Raw genomic sequence first — 20,351 nt, 5'->3', positions numbered from 1 at the left:
GCATTGGCCTTCCACCTTAGAGTTCTGGGTTCGATTCCCGGTCATGACAAAAACATTTATGTGTTTTTTTCAAAGCCTGGGTGTTTTTGATTGTTCAAAATTAATATCAACCACCTTGTACGAAAAAGCAAGGACATGGTTATTATTAATTCTAAAAAAAAAAACAAAGATGGTCGAAATAGCGGTTTGCTAATTTTTTCAAACACAGGTTTTGAGATGTTTTGTTACGCCAAAGAAGTATATTTTCTAACGCCCGTACATACATAGTTTTTTTGCAATCGTCGCAATATATAATTCTGTCCAATTCATAACATCAGAAATAAAATATGTTCACTATTTTTATAATAATTATAAAATCAACTATAACTGATACGTACAATGACGCCTCATAAATTTAACTACCTATTAAAATAGCAAACAACTTTGATTAAGCCTTTGAAAAATTATAAATAATTACCATTTTTTTTTTTAAATAAATCGTGTCTGGCTTTATAAACCGTTGTTTAATTAAAATGTGCAAACTGTTTTTTAATAATTAAAATAGAGCTTGAGATGGAAAATTTTCATGAATTCAATAAATCAAATACAGTAAGATAGATGTCTGTTTAATTAAGCAGGCAGCTTTTGTGAACACATTAAACGTAGCTTAAAATATGAAAATGGAAACTGCAGGAAAACCTTGTAAATTATACAAGTTAAATAATCGAATATCAAAAAAATGAGTTGAAATTAAAATCACGTTTGCAAGGGTTTTCAGTAATACGCTGTGAAATAGTTAAGTAGTTAGACAACGTATACAATAAAGGATACTATAATCAGCATCTTATGTATAATTTAACATTATTTTGAAATTAATGACAGGTGAACAAAATAATTGAAAATAGCGTCGCAGTAATTTGCATTACGCATTGAAAAATCGTGGTATATTAACAATTATACGTGTATAATGACTTATTGTGGTGGTGCCTTAAAAATATAATGGGGAATATTTTGTAAAGCATGAAAAAAAAATTATAATGGTTTATAAGACATTCTGGCTATTTGGATGAATTCATTACCAAATTTTTAAATGTCTAAATAATACTTTTAAATGCGACATAGGTCACATAAGACATTTGCATTAGCATGAGTAAAAATAACTACGGGATTAAGTGCTAATTTCATAGGAGAACATTATGTATTTTTTCTATTATTTTACATGAGCTACGTTTTTGATTTATAGACGTCAGTATAAGTTTATAATAATTAAAGCACCTCATTATAAAAATCAATGAGTTACACATGGTAAAAATTTAATAAAAAACCTACATATTGTTGTGCAACTTCACATAATGTGCGATGATTGGTAATTTCTAAATCATGAAAAAATAAATATTTTTAACACAGTTAGTTGTCAAGATACGTACGCTATTCGACAAATTTCCAATTTTTCTTGACGTGTAAATTATTGAACTCTAATAACCTTTGTTTTTTTAATTACAGCAATTCAATTTCTAAGGTATTCAGGTCAATATAAGGGTCACATGTGGCTTGTGAGCCTTAGTTAGCTGACCCCTACCCTAGCCAGTCGATATACCTGATCAACTTCTTGAATACCTACGAGAACTATGTGTGCCGTACCTCTCTAAGGAGAAGGCACGATACTGTTTGTTAATAAACAACCAATCAATCAATATCATGTTCACCACTATATCTTATAATATTCAAGGTACATTATGGGCATATATAATCGTAGGAAAGCTCATTTTGGTTTACCCTATGATACTATATTATATTAATAATATATATGATGAAACTAATTATCTACTAGATGCAGGTTCTGAATGATTTTAGATGTGTACCTAAGTACCTCTAATATTTCTTTATAATGTCTAAATAATTATTATTAAAGTGTTAATTTTATAAACACATCTGAAACTACTTTCAAAACTGGTACCTAATGTCAGGTTTATTAAGCACCATTAGTGAGGGCTGCGAGATAATTAATGCGCTCCTCAAAGAAATTACGTTTTTAGTGAAGTGTGTTTTTAATTTTTATGTTTAATATTTTTTCTTCTCTGCTATTATATTTTTATTTAACTCATTCGATTGGAACTAAAATTCTTTTTCAATTTATATCTCATGTTGTGAACGTCCTGAAATCCGATTTGCTATTTACACATTATTTTATTTTTAAATATATAAATATTAAAAAAAATATTTTTATGTATATTATTATGATGTATAATACTAAGTTTGATAAAATTTGTTTTCAGGTCACTTGACAGCTCTCAAATACAACGTATTTAAAATGTAAGTACCTACCTAGCTTATTAACCATTCTTACTATGAGACAGCTTGTGAAACGTTTTCATTGTATCATAAAATTACAATTTCTCACATTCGGAAATATATACTAAGAATATTTTAAATTTGCATCATAAAGTAAGCGTAGAAAAAGCTTTCTGTTTTAGACAGCCATTCAATTTTTCCCGCGATAAAACGTTCATTAAACCACAATTTTTCACTTTCTACCATACGATTTGCAAAGTCCTTCTATATTTGACCTATAATGGAAAACTTATGAAAACTTAGTTGTTTTATTGCTACACTCTACATAAAAATAATGTTTGAACGTTTATATAGTGACTGCTTGGGGTTTTAGTGATACCTGCTCATAGAATAGTCGACATAGAATACATTGAGTTTCAACACATATAAAGTAACTACAACTTACAATATACTTTTATTATCTAGCCGACTTATTTTTACCATTTTAAAATGAAACTATTTTTTTTAATAAATGTATTTTTAACCACCGTTTGTCACTATAATCATATTCATTTCCCCCGGCAACCGTATTTAGAAAAAATGACAGATTATATAATATTTAATTTAAAAATAACTAAAAGTAACATTCTATATAAAAATAATTTAAAAAATGTACTCCAATTTTGAGCTACCATCCAAAAAATGGGTAGACAAGCGTTGTAGCTCTTAATATACTGTGGGCATAGGTATGTATTATGTAATAAAATTATTATACATGTAAGTCTTATGAAAATAAGCATTACTTAAATATTGCCAATGTTTAATAGCTGAACAAACAAACAAGTCTTAATTTATTAATTAATTTTGAATTTATATATTATATTATTTTTTGATTTAATACCTAATGTGTTATCATAATTAATAATATTCAACATTTTGATTTATTAATATTGTTATTTATTGTTTAATCTTCCATATAATTTGATGACCTGTCTTGTGTACTTAGATGTTGATATATGTTAGTATAATGATGCTATTATTTCTCTCAGAGCTTATCCAGAAAATATATAAAATCGTTATAAATGTATTATCCGCATCAAAGGGATTAAATACTAACGAGTTATTAAGCATGACTTTGCGCAGGAATCGTTGCGAGGAATACATTCCATTGTTATAATATTCAGCCAATTTGAGTCCGAAAATAGGAATTTAGTATGCTTATCAATTTATAACATCATCATGTTCGTGCGTCATACTCATAAACCAATTATGAGACGGCATAATCTTCTCATGAGGGATGACATGTCTTAATATTGAATGCCTAGGTACTGAATATTATGGATACAAAAACATTTATGCCAAGAATTTAATAATTAAAATCATTCAAGAATACGATATTCATGAACAAAATTCATACAAATTGATACACGTCGTATGTAAATTAATAGAATGCATAATTGAACTTTGTCAAACCTTTCATGTTATACTGGATATATTTGAGAAATATATAAATAATCAATTAAAATCCATAGAAGAACTACGTTTTTTTTACAATTCTGCCAAGGGTTACTAGTATAAAATCATTATCACATTTAACAGTATTTAGCAGTCTTATATAAGTTTATTTAACACAATCCCAATCCAGAAAAACATTAAATCTTCAAAATATTGTGCTGCATAATGGCGAGAATGCGCTAAATGTTTTTAAAATATATTTCATGCGAAAGATCACTAGCTCAATTTAAGCTCACGGAGTTTATCCGATAATTATATTAACTTATTTTTCTTTGCATTGCCATCGTCATCACAACCCACTGTGGATTTTATCCACTTCTAGAAAACTTTTCTACCCTTCTTTATCCGTCACAAGCTTTTCCAGTGCATTGGCTTCAAGGTTGAACTATCTATTTGGGTTTAGATCCTAGAACGATTCGGCGCCGAGACAACTGGGTGCTACGCAACCGAATGAAATTAATTCGAAATCGATCGGTAATTGAAAATAAATAGTTGTTCGTGAATAATTATAAGGTACTTTTAAAATATATATTTTATATTTCGTGAAAATTAAAATTTTCACACGTCAATAATGATTTAATTGTGCATATGTTTAAGTTCCAACGAAAAGGGAGTTTTTTATTTGTATGTGAAGCGTTGGGCATAATAATTCATAATCTGCAATAAAAAGTATTAAGTTATGAGCAAAATTAATTAAAACTTCTAAGTAGTAGATAGAAACTTATTAAACTTCCTCGTCTACTTTCTGTATAAGTCTATTTATTTCAATAATGAACATTATTTCATTCGACAGTGCAGCGCCCACTTATTCTGGCGTCCAATTGTCCCAGTGCCATCTATTTCTATACTATCCAACCATCTTGGCAGTGACGTCCCTAGGCAAAGTGACACCCTTAAACAGACTTCGAATCAGCATTTTTCCACAAAACCTACTCTCAAATCTTCGCGGTTTTAGGTACGTGGAGATCTGTGGCGCTGACTGATTTGGAAGCATCCCTATAAAAATGTTGCCTGTATGATAAACCGACATTACAATATAAATAGTATAACAATACAACAATATTCAAGACTATTTTTTTATATTTTGATATTTTTTAAACTAATTTATCTATTTGCGACCGCATCATCTGCTTCATTGGAAACCACCACTGCTCCTAAAAAAATGTATTCGTGCCTTCGTTTGTCGCTCTTTATAATATGCAACCTATGACCTGCCTACCCTCATGGGATGTCACTGTCTCTTGGCTCATGTCTCCCGATTTGTTATGGGTAGTTGATGATATCATGTACAATCATTAATTGTCCAAAAACGAAAACATAAATTTAAAAATCTTGATAAACAAGAACGGTTTTTAGAGCGATTGATGATGATGATGATTATTTAAAAAAAAATTGATAATTCGTTACTTTTTAAATTAGATTGTATTTTAAACCATTACAGCTTCTGTATTAATTATCACAATATGAAACTTAGATACTTAGTATTCGTTCACTCATTTTTTATCTTAATATTACTAGTTGTTTGTCTTTACTACTAAGGGTCGCGACCAAGGCCTGAACAAAAACGATGGATGAGTGCGAGTGAGAAAGTATTCGGCACCCTTAAAATCTCTGCGACACGCGCTAGAGTAAGATAAAAGGTCTACATATCTGTGAGCTAGTTTCCAAAAGTATCGCCATCAAATCGGGGCGAAACGCTTCACATAGCGTCGATAACTTGCGAGCTCGAGTTGCTAAAATTGATATTTTTTGTGTTAAACATAAAGTCAATGGTAAATATTTTTAGTTAATTAAGTAGAAAAGATGGTTTTGTGTATTGTCTTAAAATATGTTAGCCGTACTGATAAGCAAGAAGATGGTATTACGTTTCATAGGTAAGTTGATACATGTTCGTGATAATTTATTTGTATTTTATTATATATTTTAATATCAGTGACCTGATGTTTTTTTAAAATAACTAAAATTATGGATATCTTTACCTAATGGTTGCATTTTTGTTGCTTAAAAATACTATATAACGTTAAAAAGATAGAAAATTATATTTTAATTCTGAGCGTCTAGTGCGAGCACTTTGGGCGAGCACTAGCAAAATGGTCTATGGTCTCGAACATTTGTAGACGAATGCGTTTGCTCGCCCACAAACCAAACGCAAGGCACGCGGCTTCATTTAGCAATGCAACGGGTGGTGTCTAGATGTATCTATAGTCTAAGGTCGCGACCAACCCCATCACCCTTAACAATCATACGCTATACATTTTTCACTTCGCTGCTGTAAGGTCAATACTGAGAGAAAGTCATTTTTTTTTGCTCACTCTACCATCGTAAAAATATTTACAATACAATAAATACTGTTTTCTTTTATATATAAGTAACTGTATTTTGATTTGCAATATAGTTTTTTATAATCCGTGAATCTGCAGTGGTTTTAAAAATAAAGATTATTTTATTTTAAAGTATCAAAAAGAGTAATTATGTATATGCATGTAACATAAGTTCTATCGACATAATTATGATTAATATTAAAGTACCTATTCAGATAATATGGTTTACCACCGCCTACTTGGTAGTAATTCATAAAAATTTTCGAAAATTTATCTATCAATATTTAACATAATGTCTATATAAAATAACAAAGTTATTTTACATTCAATCATCATTATACATGTCAAAAATATTAAACATCTCCCCTAAGTTAAGTCAATCATAATAATTATTTTGGTGTTACTATTCTATTACGAATCACGATAAGGTGAGACAGTTGATGTTGAAATATTTAAGTAAATAGGTAGTAGCTTTCGTTCGGAATAGCGCTTTGCTCAGGAACGTGTTTCTATATTTAAACGTTCAATTCTATCAACCATCACGCAGCAGTTTTTTATGAATTTCAACCTACCTATTAATTCCTTGAGTTGGGTTTTATATATATGAATTGATTAAATTTAATTGAAATTATCAACGGCGTCTTTGACTGTTACCATATTACCAGATATTCGATTCATATTTGCTTATGCCTGACAACACAATATTATATCAAATTCTAGGCCCATTAATTACTACAAACATTGGATAGCAACAACCCTCTTAAAAAGTTTAAATGGTAATATAATCAAGAAAACATATTGGTACCAACCTGAACTCAAACTGGCATCCGTTGGATTTAGGTTAATGTATGTATCTATTTTACCAATAAATCAACATTCTTATTTTACAACATTTTTATTAGGTCGTATTCTTATTTTTCCGGTGGTTGTTTATCCGGTACAATTCTTGCAATCGACGATCCCGACTAGCAAGACATTTGAAACTTTTATAATATATCAGAACACGATGCCAATGCATTTTTTAATACTTTTAGCCATCTTTAAGTAGAATTGATTTCATTTTCAGTTAATTATGTTTTGTATGAAAAGTTATTTCGGAAGAAATCCGTAATCCAATCCACTATTATTGGTTGCTAGAGGGGTCTGGGGTCCTAGCAACCAAATTATTAATATATACGTGTGTTAACTATGGAAATCAATATGAATGTCAAAATGACATTTCAGTATTATTTCTATCGAGTACATTTTTTTTAATCGTTTAAGCTAGTCAAATCAAGTTTATATGATTCAACAGAAAATTTAAAAACGTTGTATATAAAAAGTTATTTTTATCTTATCTTATATTTATAGTTAGTTAATTATTTTGTATTGTTTTTGATATATATATAACCATAATAATGCAATACGTCAAAAAGTACTCATCTATGCGATGACATATTTACGATGGTTTTATATTTAAAAGGCGTTTTAATCCTTATTCATCGTATTAAACTATCATAAAAGCATATAGGCAGTGACTCAATAAGAAATTGTTAGTCCATTGTTATTTTTTTAATATTTTGATCCCTTTATAAGGTAGCATCAGCGTTTCCAATATAATTTTTCTTGCCAGATTTTGCATTTTTTGAATATGCATCTTATCGCGTTAAATCTAGCGTTTCATGATAATGAAAATAATTTAAAGCTTCATACAAAAAAAAATTAGGATATTAACGCCATTTTTTTGGATTAATGTTTAATTATATGATATATTATTATAGCTGCAATATAATAATTTCTTCTTCATTATTAATAATAATTGTTCTCTTGTAAACAATGTTTAGAAATTATGACTAATTTTTAATTCCAATTAGGTAATTTTCTTACCATATTTCGCATATTTTTATTAATTACAGTTGACAATACTGGTTAACATTTTGAAATTTTAATTTAATTTATTTATTTTAATATCTCTTGAATTTTTTACACTTTTTAGTATTTATTGCATTATTATTTTGTGACAACGATATCTCTTTCAACGAGCAAAAACCATTTTGCACGCAAAAATAACGTGAAAATGCACCAATTCAAGGCCGTAAACAAATCTTATCGGAAGAAACGGTAATAACCAATATGATGGATAACCAAATTGTTTGAAGAAAAAAAATATAAAGCAAGTTAAACCTTTGTAAGTTACGACATCATAAATAATCTCAAATGTATGTATTTCCGTTTTTGATATCGCAAAATGTCTATGCAAATTTAAGATATTGACATTTGGGAAAGATTTACGACTATAATCTACCGCAGTTACGATATTTGTTTCCGGAAATCAACCTGTGTTCTTGTTTTCTAGAGAATTATTGCTCGCGGTATGTATTGTATTATATTCTTTAATGTATAACTTATTTTAACTTATAACTAACTCGTAATGTAAATCAAAGGTAAAAGTTATGGGTCATTATCGTACGAAATGAACCCTCACGTTGATTTTCCAATTCCACGTAATATGTATATGTATTAGGACCCAATTAATGGAGTCAATGAATAATAACTGATCCCTGGAATAAAAAAAAAGCCGTTAATTGGTAGATGTCAACATAAATATTTTTTCCAGGTAAATTGTGACTTGTTTTTTTCTTCAGTAAACCATAATTACAATAAAAGTATAATTTATCCTTGGTAGCAGAAACAAGGCGATGGATCAAAATATATCACGGCCTGTTGTCAGGCGCGCACTCAGAAAAAAAATGGTATGGGGAGGCTCCATTTCGAAAAATTATTCATAATAATTAATTATTGCTTTTTAAAGGCGGCAGGAGAGGGTGGAATAAATAAAATCTAGCGTGTCCGACTAACGCGGACTCTAGCACTTTTCCATGTATATGTCCCATACACAGACATTCTATCCTATCCCATCGACAAGTTATCAAATGTGAGTGGGTGGTTATAATTATTAGAATCGCTTGTATCCGCTTGTGTCGTCAGTGCTGTCTTGTCTTTTAGACATACCGCATCTAAATATCGAAGAAAACATTAGATGCCCCAGTTAATTGCACCAAGTTATGTGTGCCACGGGTCGTCCACTGACGCAAGTCTTGCGTGTCGTAGGATATTGAAAGAATTGGAGAGAATCCTTTAAAAACGCTTTTTGACAACCCGAATCATCTTGACGAAATATAAATAGACTATTCACGTAATTTTTTTTTCGTTTAGGGGCGGCATGTTATGTGAAAGTATGGTGAAGCAGGCAATTATTGTGAAAAAGTATGGTGAGGCAGGCTGGTAATCAATTTACGGCAAAATTTCCACTTTAGCATTATATTATATGGGTAAGTTATAATGACCAAAGTAAATCCTCCGTGATGCCCTGCATTTTTTTTATCGCGTCGCTATTTCTCGTGAGTTATCGGCTATTGTTGGCCTGCTTCATTCAGTTGTATGAGAAAGCCGATCCCTTGCCCCTCTTTTTATTTAATACCTCTATGGGTTCAAACCTGGAAACCCTCCTCTCCCCGTTGTGTATGCGACGGCCTGTTGTAAAGAGTAAAATACAAATATAATAATATTATGTAACAAACAAACTAGATATGATGAGAGTAAACCTTACTATGAATACTATAGACCCCAGAATAATATAGTATTGAAGCTGAAACAGGTTAATAAAAGGGTTGTAATTAAACAAGCTGCATGAAATTTTACTTTGTAATTATAACAATCTTCTTATTCGTACTCTGATATTTATTTACCAAGACCACGTTAAAATATAACACTTAGCATGAGTAGTGCACGTCTTACGAATCAAAAGAAAGTTTTATTTTATACAATATAACATCTTCATTTAACTAGGTAGGTACGTATTAATAATATTTTTTACAGTTACTAATTATTTCAACCATATGTTCTAGAAGTACCGTTCTACGAAATGTTAATAATTGTACTTAAACTAGTTATTACTTATTTGATAATAATCGTTAATAATTGAAAATAAAGAAATTTTTCATATTTAATATCATATACATATCCGTGCTTTGTTTTATTTAAGATAATGTTTCCTTCATGCGTATATTTGTTTTAGGAAATCGACCATTACAAAAATTGTCTGAATGTAAAAATTATTCCTCATTTTTATGGAAAAACATGATCTATTTTCAACTGTATTCATCATTTTTCTCTAAAACATATACAAATAAAGATATTTGAATATTTCTGAGTTACGACAGTATTTTATTAGGATATTTGAAAATTTCATGGTGAAATTTGAATCAACTCAATATTTTCTATGTAAATTTCCCTACCATCACTCTAATAATTTCAACTAATTTGTTGGGCACTGTAAAGGAAGGTTTTCAAAATATTAAGTTATGGTACAATCTTTAAAGATTTATTGAAAAAAAACAAGAAAAATACAATTATTAGTTCAAAACAACAAAAAAATACTTAATTATTTTATTTAATGGGCAAATAAAATTTCTAGATACGATTTTTAATTTTTAAACATCACTTGGAAGAGAAGCAACAAAATCATGATAAAATTCACGATGTTTAGCATTTCAGAGAGAAAGCAAATCCTTCTTTTTAATTGTCGTTATTTTTGGCCGCTCTTGATATGCTTTGGATGAATCGAGACCATCCATCGGTAACGGTTTACCTATTTTCCATTGACGAACATTCAATTTACTACATTCTTCATGATAACTTGTTTTATAAAAATAATGTATGGATAGTCTCTGTCTACTTTTATAACTTTAATCTTCTGCCACAAAAATTTTTCTCCATTTTCATCCGTGTTGTAATTTTTACCGATTTCATCTGCTAGTTTTTTCTTGTTGTGAAAATTATTTGTTGTCATGGGTTTAACAATGTTTGGTTGTCCTGTTTTATAACTTGTTTGTACAATGGTAATCATTTGGCCGGGCACAAATATTGGTCCACTTTTTAGAGCCCTAGTTTTCTGCTGCTCAATTGTAGAATGGACAATATCGCCTTCATTTTGGGTATGCCCGATGACCAAAAACTTATGAGAGATCGTTTTATTTTTTTGTGAATTCCTGATGGCATATAAATACATTGCAGCAATGTATTTATTTTTATTCTACCCGGCACAATTGTCTCTGTAAAAAATAAAATGCTCAATGTGATGATATTTTTCACATGCAATGTAATCGAGTACACAGCTACCAATTTCATTGGATCTTCATGCAGCTTGACTCTCATCCCACATGTATCAGTTTGCAATATTTTCAGTGATATTATAGACTGTAAGATTGTACATTGCCGACTTTCGTTTATAATAGAAAGTTGACACATTTCCGCAAGGAAGCGGTAAAACAGCCTGCAAATCATATACAGCTACATTAATGACGCTGTTTTGGCCATTAGTTCGGGACTCTGCTACGTCTTTGGTCTTTTCATCCCTTGCCTCTTTTTTTCCAGGTTGATGTGTCTCATACTTTTCTTGAAGTTGTTCTTTTTCTTCTGGTGAACAATTATTGTATGGGTCGCATTCAACCCACAAATCTTTTTTAGGCTTAAAGAAGCCAATATTAAATTCGTCATTAAATATGGATGTGTATAATAGTGTTCTTTTCCAAATGGCATATTGCTGTCAGCTTGTTGTTTTTTGTGTAACCGATACATTTCAGCAATTGTTAATTTACCATCTAAATACAATCTAGATGTCTGTGCACGCAAATAATGTTACTCGATCACTGGAAAGACTTAATGTGAGTTCTTATATCATTTTTTAAATCATCTTCAATTTTTTTGTGATTGCCATGGTGACCTCTTTGTTCTGGAATTGGCGTTCCGAAAAGAAGATCCCTTGTTTTCCACACAGTAGAGCAGTACCTTTCACTCACCCCAAATGTGTTGAAAAAGTTTTTTTTGCATACTTCTTGTGTTTTACTTCCATTTAATTGAAGTTGATAACAAACATTGTTGCCTCTGCTGCTTCCAGTTTTTTTGTTTGAATACTTTGGAAAAATAATATCCATGCAACTAGTGAGAAAATTACGATGTATCTCAAGATCTTACTGTAGTAACAGAGTTACAACAGTATTTTTTTGAAAAATATTGTTTTAGTTTTTTAGAAAGCTTCTTGTAAAATACTGTCGTAACTTAGTTACAACACTATTTTATTATCGATTTAACAGTTATCGGAAAGTAATGTACTGTATTAAATGCTTTCTCTCTGACAATATTTGAGTTTGAGATATGACAATATTTTATTAAAATAGCAAAAAAAAATACGAATCCAACCACATCCATAACTCGAAAACGCCGATTTCAGACTTACGACAGTATCTTACTGGGGGTGCGATATATGTATAATATCTTTATCTCCAAATAATTTCCATAAACAAATTAATAATTCCATATGGAATATAATAATATAATCTCATACAAACCTAATATACACGAATGTAAATTAAAGAATCCTTGGATATTCCTGAATGATTTTCTCAATATAAAACTGACACGTAGGTACAAGACAGTGAACAATAGTTGTGAATAATGATTGTGTATGTGGATGGCTTAAAAACAATACTACACTATCTCATTAGAGTGGTAGATGCACTGAGTGTTTTTTTTTTTGTAATTAAAAATAAAAATATTTCCTTTACTTTAGAACAAAAATAAACTCCTATTTACTTGCCCTTGTTTTTAGTATTGACATTCTTATGAATACGACATATTCTAAAAAAAGAAAGCTTCAAAGAAATGCCTCTGCGAAATATTTCTATAAGTCATGTTCTTCTCTTGTTTTTCATAACATTTCTCAACGTTTAGTTTATGTGACACCTAACAAAGAAGTTCAACAATTTTTTAATACTCTGCCAGAAGAATTGATGAATGATACACCACTATCGTAGAATTTTAAATATTCCCGTACGTTTATCTTATTGATAACTAATTAGTTATTTTAAATATATGTGATAATGTAGTGCGCCATACCTACTATAGTTTATAATCAAAATCATTACAACCAATCTCGATCTACTGTAGGACGAAGAACTCTCTCTGCTTTTCCTCGATCCTTATACTTCCATTGGCACCTACTTTTACGAAATCTCTTCGATTCAGTAGCCACTTTCTTGCCTTTTAAATCTTTAGTATAATATGTTAGATATCAGTGGGTAATGCGATAATGATCTGTTCTTTAAGCAATATTATAATATAGCTGGTGAAGAGCATCTGTTAAGGGGGGACATGCTCAGCGTAGGTCAACATGGAGCTTTTGTTCTATTTTCAAAGCATGATCCTGGACATTCCTTAAACGTTGTAGATAATTTATTTATATAATTTTAAAGCCATATTATCCTTTATATTTATTTTAAACATTTGATGACTGCATAAAGTATTTTTGTTACATAAAATAGTATTCTTTTAAACCTCTCCCTCTAATGTTTTAGAATATATTCATATTTCAGTACATAAATGTGCAGTGGTGTTAAAATTTTTTACATTTATTAATTTTTAAACGCATTTATTAAACCATCAGTATAATTTATGTCAACATTATTATAGTGAAATATTTACGATAAAAATTATATTGATAATCTCTGTGATCCCAAATTTGACAAGAATTAGGCATTTTATTATTCAAAAATGGGCAAGATTAACACATTTGTAGATAATTCTAAAGAAATTCATTATAAGCTATGTCTTTGACCACTCAAGTTTGATAAACATTCTACGAATAATGATTGCTTTATAATAATTATTGACCTAAGAATAAGATAGTGTTTTTTTAAATACGCCATTTCTTTTGGCATTCCCCAGTGGTTAGGCTACAACATACGGTCTTAGCCATAAATTGACAAACTATAATTGAAGTAGGGAGTAAAATGATGTTAACGCGCGTGTTTGAACATGTACTGTTTTAAAAAAAATCGGTTAGGTAGGTTATAAGGACTTGTATGTGAATTTGGTTTAATCTTGAGTATTTTACTGACGCAATTTACTGAAATAGAAATAATATTAGATTATATTTATTTTAAAATAGATACTTTCTGGTATGCTCCAGGCAATTTTGTCTAAAACTCTACCATTTACGTAATAATATAATATATATAACACGTACATAATAATATTAACTATACCTACAGCAATCTTTCTTCGAATTTCAATAAAATTATAACATATTATGGAATTGTTATGATTTCATTAATATGCATGATATTATTATGGATGTCTAGTTATTTAACGTCAATTTGCTTGTTATTTACTGTTATTGGTTAAAGTTATTTAACTTAAGTCAAAGAATTAATCAATTAAATTCTTAGAATAAATTCAATTAATATTTTAATTTACTTAAGTTTTCTTAGAATCAAATCTGTTAATAGTTACTGTAAAATATATTACAAATTTTAATATTGTTTTAAGGTTACGAGCCTAACGCAAGTTTAAAGGGTAAACGGTTAACCAAACTCAACTTATTTTACTTTCTCGGGATAATATTATAATCCCTTATGGAAATTCAACTCTTCAGTGGCTTAGTATTTTGCCAATATTGTTTTGAATCTAAATTATAGTGACTGCAATTTGCGTAAATTGTACAAATCCATTCAGATATAATCTGATCATTATTATAAATAATACTACATAAAATAAACAGAAGTCTGAAATAATAATGTGTACCTATATTATTATAATATATGAAAGTATAATTATTATTAATTATATCAGAAAAAAATGAAACTTATTATTGGTTTTTATTGTATTTATACGTGAATAGATTGTCAGGGGTTATTACTTTTAAATTAATGACAACACCGTAATAAAATATGATTTATTCAACAAGAAAATTAAAACCGTGCGTTCTGTCCAGGTAAAAAGCTAGGTGTAACTGCCATTTTTTTGCCGATCCCGGTACGTTCGTATTTGAGTCGGACTTTCCGAAATTCGGTACCACGCAAAATCAATTTAAAGATAATATAAGTATTATAAATCTCACACCTATTATGACATTTATAAAACAATTTTTTTTATCATTAATTTTAATCACAGTCAACTCTTAGTTATGAGACCATCAGATGCAGTTTCGGCCCAATCCCCAAAATGGGTCAATTAAGTAAATATCAATATATACTGAACCTCTCATCTCCTACACTAGTTTTCTTCTACAATGCAAATGGTGGTATTGTCAACTTATTTCTTGTTGTTTGGTACGTTTAATTAAATATCAAAATTCCAGGGGTACGGAATATTACATTAGCGATGAGGGTCGTAAATCTTTGATCAAATCAAACGTCTTATTTTCGTGGGAGCGGATCAAAGAAGGTTTACGTGTACCTTTTTTCTTTCGGGGGCATCCATTATGGTTTTTTGCTTATATTATACCGATAATTGTGAGGATTTTAAGAAACTTGAATACTCGAACCGGGCAAATCCCATGGGAGACGAGCGGACAACGTGATATGCAGAGACACCAGAAGTAGCTAAATAAAAAGTAAGAGCTTATCATAGAGATTTCAAATGGACCAATGTGCAGTTGGTTATGAATCTGGATGGTTTATAGCACCAGATTATTTATGTAAGAATGTATGTGTACAAAAACACGAGAGATATACGCATTTAAAAAGTTAACGGTTATCCAGCGGCTAGATATATTTATAAAAAGCTAAATTACTTGGACCATAATATAAGCTTCACAGAAGAAAGGTTGTATTAGATTAATTTTACAATAGGTGGTTGCTAGCCATTGACTGAGTCTATTGTGACCTTGTTCAGGATCAAACATGTATTGAAAAAAATTAAATGTATTTTTTCCAGACGGGGATTCTAACCCATGGGGATGCTAACACTCTACATATTAGTGTACCTGTATTATAATAATATAATATGCCCAAAATTGGGTAACTTAGGCATGGTCAACTTCAATTAGCGGGCCCCCCAACCTATCTCTAAGGTTAAGGGCAGCTACAATCTACATTAGTAGTTTTTAGCGATTTTAGATATTTTTTGGTGTTTTTAAATACATCTACATGATTTGTCTGCACTCACATTAAGCTCATATATTATATCATATGAAGCTCTAATCGCGCCGCATACATTTTTTTACTATTAGAGCAAATTTCTGTTTTTAGTTTTTTGCAAATTTTATCTCACTTAACTAGTCGATCCGCAATGCTGCCCCCTCCTAAGTCCTAAGTTGTGGGGGCCATGCTATCCAGTATCAAAACTGGCAGTTAGCTATCACACTTTCCCATTATCATTCGTCAGCCTGACCAAATGTATTAATTTTGGCTGAGGACACTGAGGCCTTACAAATTCAATAGTCTTTCGCCAAAATATAGCAAATAAATACTCAATTTCACATACGTTTTTGAGCAACATTTAATTTTGGTCTTCTTTTGGACGCTCATTGTTTTTATCATCAAACTATTCTTCCACTGTGAAAATTGCCTACTACGTGATTGTAAGATTAAATTACTCGTCAGTGTAAACTATAAAACATGGGGATTTACTTATGAAGCGTCTAGTTTCAAAAGCCCCTAAAACGACTTTTGACAGTTCTGAGAAAAATGAAAAAAGTCATATCTATTGAATGCATGAACTTTATGTATTTATTATTTGATTTATACACTATAAAGAGTATAATATTTAGTATCCCTTACTCACTTTTTGCATATTTTACTGAGAGAATATATTAAAAATCAAATGATTTTCATTTTAGGAGACTTTGAAACTCAACTACCGTTTTAGGGGGTTTTGAAATTAAGCCTAATTTTTGATAATAAATATTGAGGGCTTTAGGCCTTTTTTGAAACTATGTATAGTTTGTATAGTTCAATGAAAACAAATAAGACGTATGACTGATAAATGTTAATAAAGTGTGCACGCTTTATGTCAGATCTCCACAACCTGCCTCTACCCTTCGCCGCTGTAATATTTATTGTTGAATGTAGACGCTTTTTACATTTTCACGACTAAATTCTTGTTGGTCTATAGTGCAATCGACCAAAATCCATCCAGCGATCAGGCTTTGGACATGCCTGGTGTATGTATATTGTATAGTTTATTATACTGTCAAGCTAAAAATATTTTTTATATTAATTATTTACCAGCCGGGTCTTGTTAAAAATATGAACCATGAAAATGAGTTTGTTGAAATATTGATTGAAGTTGAAATACCTCTCCTTTAACAAAATTTAAAATTTAAACCGTTTTAAATGATATTCAGATTATATTTATCTCTTCGGCCAACTCAGTCCGTAGAATTGAATAAATTAACATTTTGCCTTTCCATTCATTGTTATGACAAGGCAAGTAAAAGAGATTTCACAAGCTTTACTTTATGTTGAACATAAGCCGGTTTATTTAAAATATATAATCATGATTGAGAGTTGAAATAGGTGTTTATTATTTATTTTTTCGTATACAATATAAAGGTCAGACGCGTAGCTACCTAGGATTTCCAACCGGGATAAACTTACCATACAAGAATAGCAGCGATTTCTTTTGACGCAGATGACGCAGATTTAAAAGGGAATAGTACTCGTATATACCGATCATATTATAATAAACTTATTCAATTACACCGAAATCTTAAAGATATACGTATTCCTCACAAATTCAGTATGCATTTTTTTAAAATGCATGTTAACTAATTGATCAATTTATTAGGTCCATACCATCATGAAAAATTTCCAGACCCGGGATTCGAATCCGATACCCCCAACATTATAAGCCGATACGTTACCACTCACTGCGTTACACTGTTATAGATGGATATGGATTTTTACAATATTTTGGTTATACATTTATAAAAAATACAATGTAGAGTATACGCTTCATAACTTTGCACTCCGGCTCTAGGATGAAAATGATGTAATATTTAAAAAAAAAAAAAAAAAATTTTACATATATAATCTACTTATTTATGTATTACTACATATTATATTGATATAAGTGTATATCGTTTGATCTAATTTTATGTGAGGTAATAAGGCAAAGAGGCGTATCGGTGCAGTAGTAAAAAATGTGCAAAGTTATAAAACGTATAGGTACTATTTATACATGCCATATCTTTTTAGAAACCGTATTTTGAAATTGGACATAATACGAGCGTACTTGCAATTTAGTTCGATATTGTCGACATTATCGTGAACCGTGGTTCTCTCGTGAACTGATATAATAATATCACAGCGGAAACTGATAAGAATCACGTCAGTGAACAAATTTAGTGGTAATTTCGTCAACACAGACATCTCAAGTCCCGCCTACTATTACATCAAACTATAAGCATACTTTACAAGACACGTGTAAAGCCTTGCCTTACCTGAACTTTGACCTTATCTAATTCTGCGAAATGAACATACTTTAACATTTACGAATTTCGAAAGAAAATTTCTCCGTCGTATCCATCAACCAACTAGAAACGGCAATAATTAGATGAGAATGTATAATATTGCGCTCTAAGGTCTGTACCCAGATTTTAGCGCAGTACAATCAATCAAGATTAGGAGACTCCGATAACTAGACAAATATAGTGATATTGAGCAATCCAATAGAGCGCCGGACGAAATTGCCTGTTGTATATTTAAAATATCAAAAATATAAATACCAGTTAAACGGTATAGGAGAAAATCGGGACATACCCCAGATTTTTTTGATGATGATGATACCGTATGTCACTGGTAAGGTCGTCAAAAACTATCAGTATTTTGAACCTAAATATGATACCTACCTATTATGGATATTGGGTACCGATATGGCATCTATATTATTTTTTTTATAAATTTATAACCAGAATATTGTCAAATCAATCTATACCGGCCACAATGGTCGAGCAATAATATATCGGCTTATAATGTTGGGTTTGAAATGGGTCCCAGGTTTGAAAAATTTACATTTTGTGTGTTTGTACCTACCCAAAGTATTGATCTAACTAAATATGTCCTCTGGGACTGCCTGCTGATGTGATCGAATCGAATAGAGCTGTTTGCCAGAGTCCATCCACACACAGGTCCAAATGGCCATATTTGGTCAGATAGGTCGACTTTGAGACATTTGAAAAGTTTGCTGCATCATATGGAGGAAGGAATTTTTTGGTTCCTTTCTTAAATTCAATACTTTCATCTCCTGACTCCTCTGTTTCGGCATAGTTTTAGTACATATGTACAACATAAGACACTTTATGTAACTGAAGATAAATGACGACAGAGAAAATCCAAGATTCTATATTTATTTTTCTAAACTATTTCTTTTAGCACCAAGGTGCATGGTTGTTACATCGGTCTCGTGCATCTTTGTTTTGAAGAAAGACAAAGAAGTGTGGCACTAAAATCTTTTCACACTGACAGACAGGTTTATAGCGTCATGGAAGGCATCTGTGCACAAATCGCGGCTGCATATTATACATGACGGGTGTAGATGTAGTAACTCAATCAAACCAGTTATTAATATATTATGAATCACGAATAAAAATCTGTTAATACAACCTACAAATACTCTGTCGAGGCCCATATAATCCTCTTAGAATGGAACATGATAATAGAATATTATATTGCGTATGTCAACAGAAACTTATGATTAATTTAAGTTCTCACCATAATAGCAGAAAGTTTTAAAAAGCAATTTAAGAATTACGACAGTATAACATTGGTTATCTTAAACACCACAAACCAAATTCAGTCGCTTGCCTTGAATCTAAGTATTTGACTATAATATAAGTACTAGTAAGTATAACATTCATACATATACATATTTTGTTATTAATTCACAAAATTATTCTTCTATTTATCTTCTTTATCTCAATTCTAAGGTTATTCTACCGGGTAGCTACTACCTGTTTATTTACTGAGATCCCACACACCCTTTCAATATACCTATACCTCTATATTATATACAGTGGAGAAGTGTAAAATGATGAAACATCCGGATCAAAATGTTACGGAATTAAGTATATTTGAACCCAAGATCATATTTTCATTAAATTTATATAAAATTAAACCTATTGCAGCTTTGTTATTTTATTTATTTAAGCCAAAACCTGCGCATATTTACCGACGTAGATGTTAAAATATACATATACCTAAGTAAGTGTACATAATCTGAGTTCCATAATAAAAAGTAAACTTCAAAATGTTCACAATGTTATTTTTTTATGTTGAAAACGCTGTCTTTAAATAATATACTATATAATATATATACTTATATTTTTTTATTTCGGTTATAAACTTTATATTTAAATGTCTTACATTTGCGACATATTTTTGAAGCTATCCAATTAGGCAGTTGCTAACTAATATGGCTGCCTGAATGAGAAAAACTCTTCTT

The 20,351-nt window shown here is 30.3% G+C and overlaps 1 protein-coding gene across 1 annotated transcript in view; it reads left to right on the top strand.

Moving 5' to 3' along the window:
- Window positions 1-20,351, top strand: part of LOC147067301 (serine/threonine-protein kinase 32A) — a 286,899-nt gene that overhangs the window by 83,146 nt on the left and 183,402 nt on the right. Inside the window, exon 2 of the mRNA XM_085953722.1 lies at window positions 2,256-2,292. The gene's annotated coding sequence lies outside the window, so the exon portion shown is untranslated. The remainder of the gene's footprint in view (window positions 1-2,255; window positions 2,293-20,351) is intronic.

The sequence above is a fragment of the Rhyacophila brunnea genome, unplaced genomic scaffold (assembly GCF_057557595.1).
Source record: "Rhyacophila brunnea isolate RB1 unplaced genomic scaffold, BYU_Rbru_1.0 scaffold_4, whole genome shotgun sequence".
NCBI classification, from domain to species: domain Eukaryota; kingdom Metazoa; phylum Arthropoda; class Insecta; order Trichoptera; family Rhyacophilidae; genus Rhyacophila; species Rhyacophila brunnea.
This window is presented reverse-complemented; position numbering and strand designations above follow the sequence as displayed.